The following is a 3,314-nucleotide window of genomic DNA, read 5'->3' on the forward strand; positions in this document are numbered from 1 at the left end:
CCTCGGTGTCCTGAGACCCTCCCTCTGCAGCCCCGTGGTTCAGTAAATGGAGCCAACCCCTCCGCATCGTGACTATTGCGGATTATGGCATCCTCTCCAGCGCACTTTGAGGTGGCGCGGCAGTGGCGAAGCTGGGCTTATGTAGGTGGCTGCTGCAGGCGCCCGTGGGTGCTGCCGGTGCGTGGGTGATGTAGAGGTGCGTGGGTGCTGCAGGTGCACGTGGGTGTTCCTGGTGCGTGGCTGGTGTAGTGTATGAGGCACGGGGACTGCTGGAGTGTGGGTGTTATAGGGGCGTGGGTGTTATAGGGGCGTTGGGTGCCGCAGGCTCATGTGGCTGCTGCTGGCGAGTGACTGCTGTAGGGGCGTGGGTGTCGCGAGCAGACACTGGCAGATCAGGAGTCTCAACCCAAGAGAAGGAGGCAGTCCCCAATGCATAGAAACCCCTGGAGCCCCAGGAAATATTTCAATTACTGTCTGTGAGGTTCGTGGATCCGGAACAGGAAAAGAATCGCTACTGAAGCTCCAGAGCAAGAATTTGTAGCATAGGAAATCGCCCAGCATCTCTCCACCCCTCTCCACGGAGGCACCCAGCGCCAGCCCAGCGAGTCCCCTACCCAGCCATCAAAGCACTCAGTAGTCCCCGTCCCCAGTCCCCATCATCCTCACCCAAGGAAGAAGACAACTGGACTTTTTCTTAGAAGTGAAAGGTGAGCATCCTCCGCTGAGGTAGGACCCAGTCATGCCCCTTTCAACAGCCCTGATTATGTCTGGGTCGTTTACTCAAATGTGCACTAAGTGAACTGCAATTACCAGAGTAAAACTTCCCTAACACAGCAGCTCACTCCCTAGAAGTACACCTAGTCCCAGAGGGAAGAGGGAGGCCATCGTGATGAGCTTCAGGAATCTTCTCTGGAATCCACACAAGTCCAGGCACTACATCAAATCCCCAGTCCCTTCAAAATCATTTCCACAGAAGTACCAGTTTCATGAGCCCCTGAGACAGGGATGCTGAAACATTCCACATTGTTTGAGGAATCTCTGCATCCGTCAATTTCTTTTGCTGCTTTTGTTGTTTTGGTTGGCTATTCTTTTTTATTTTTATTTTTATTTTTAAGAATTATTTATTTGGGGGTGGCCTTGATCTGGAGGTGGTGGGAATGGGGGGTGGGCTGGGGGGAAGGGGAGGGGGGCAGGAATGGGGAGAACAAGGGAATCTGTGGCTGTTATGTAGAACTGAATAGTATTGTAAAATAAAATAAATTAAAAAAAGAGAGAGAGAGAAAAAAGCAACAAAATAAAATGAAAAAAAAAAGAATTATTTATTTATTATGTATGCAGTGTTCTGCCTGCAGTCCAGAAGAGGGCACCAGATCTCATTACAGATGGTTGTGAGCCACCATGTGGTTGCTGGGAATTGAACTCAGGACCTTTGGAAGAGCAGCCAGTGCTCTTAACATCTGAGCCATCTCTCCAGACCTATTTTTATTTTATTTTTTTTAAGATGATGGGGTCATGGTGGTGAGGCAGGGTCTCAACCCAGGTTAGCCTCAATCTTATTATGTAACCAAAGCTGGCCTTCAACTCCTGCTCTTCCAGCCTCTACCAGGGATCACGAACAGTGGATCCATAACGCCTGTTCATCTTAGCCACCTTAGGTGCCTGATAGACAAATGCCCAAACAGATAAGAACATAGCCTTTTGAGCAGTATTGTGCCTGGAGACTGAGAAAAAGCTATTTTTTTCTTTTGAGATTTTTGGAAATCCAGAAGTTAAAAAATTAGATCCTAGAGGGATAGAGACATGCCAAGAGTATGGATGGACAGCTCTACTAAAGTCATCCCTGCCTCAGTTTCCCTGCATTGCTGTCCATACCATCGCCTGTCTCAGCCTTTTCACCTTAATTCTCAAGAGAGAGCTGCTTTCTCACCAGGATGTGCTCAGGCGTGGATGGTGTTGGCCTTCTGTGTCACCCATTAGAAACCTGGCCTTCAGTGAGGGGACGTTGACAGCTGGTGACCTTTGAGAGGTAGAGCCTGGGAGGAGAAAATCAGCTGAGGGACATCCCCATCTTGGAATGAATAGTGCTGTCTCACAGCAGTGGGTTGTGTGTGGTGGAGATGGGTTGACTGGACTGGCTCCCCCACAGTCTCGGGCTTCCTTGCTGGTGCACATACCCCTGTCTGTGTCCTCTCGCCTTCTCCACAGATACAAAACAGCCAGAGATCCTCATCAGGACCCGGGGAGTTAAACAAACTCCTTTATAAGGTACCCAGCTGTGGGTTATTAAAGCCACAGAAAATGGACTCATTCAAGCAGCTTTAAGAAACAAGTAGTGGGGTTGGAGATTTAGCTCAGTGGTAGAGCGCTTGCCTAGCAAGCACAAGGCCCTGGGTTCAATCCTCAGCTCCAAAAAAGAAAAAAGAAAAAGAAAAGAAACAAGTAGTATGCTGGCAGTGGTAGCATGCACCTTTAATCCCAGCACTGGGGAGACAGATCTCTCTAAGTTCAAGACCAAGCTGGTCTACAGAGTGAGTTCTAGGACAGCCAGGGCTACACAGAGAAATGCTGTCTCAAAAACAAAACAAAACAAAAAAGAAACAAGTAGTATACAATGGAGAATGTAGACTACCCCTGAGAAAATACAGCTTGCAGGGGATTGGCTCACCAGCCCTAACTGCACTTCTTGCTCTGAACTTCTGAGTCAGCCTTAGCTACACCACTCTCCTCCCTGACTCTTGAACTCTGTCACTTAGAACAGACACTCTCCCAGAACTGGGTTCAGGCTCCAGACCCCAAGGAAGACACCTGGAGATCTGCCACCTGGCTGGCTCTCCCTGACTTCTGCTTGCACCTCCCTGAAGACATCCTCTCCAAGATCCCTCTAGTGACCCATCCACATGTCCCACGCTCCACACATGCCCTCCCCATGAGAAATGGCCACAGGGTCATTCAAGTCTCCTTCAGAAACAAACCCTGGAGCCTGTAGACAGTCAAACAAGGAAACCTGAACACACTTGTAGAAGGTGTTGTGGTTATAACTGGGTCACCAGAGTTAGGTGGTATTAACATTTTGTATCATGAAGTAGTGAGAACTTATACTCCATGAAGGTGAAAGGGTAAAACTTAACAGCCAAGGCATTCTGTGCCAACAGTGCCCCACTGCATGTGGCATGGAGTCTCATCTCTAACAGAGTTTCCTGACGCTGTTTAGGAAAGCCTCCTGAAGCAGTCTGCAGGGACCTACCTGGCTCGAGGATGCTAGGTATGTGGAGCACCCAGGGAAACTTAAAGACTTCTTGGTTTTAGATTTATTT

At 49.0% G+C, this 3,314-nt stretch overlaps 1 non-coding gene across 1 annotated transcript; it reads left to right on the forward strand.

Moving 5' to 3' along the window:
• The first annotated feature begins 2,338 nt into the window (after positions 1-2,338).
• On the forward strand, positions 2,339-2,411 carry Trnaa-agc (transfer RNA alanine (anticodon AGC)). Its single transcript has one exon. It is a non-coding gene; the product is annotated as a tRNA-Ala (tRNA).
• Positions 2,412-3,314: the final 903 nt, after the last annotated feature.

The sequence above is a fragment of the Peromyscus maniculatus genome, chromosome 5, assembly GCF_049852395.1.
Source record: "Peromyscus maniculatus bairdii isolate BWxNUB_F1_BW_parent chromosome 5, HU_Pman_BW_mat_3.1, whole genome shotgun sequence".
Lineage (NCBI taxonomy): Eukaryota > Metazoa > Chordata > Mammalia > Rodentia > Cricetidae > Peromyscus > Peromyscus maniculatus.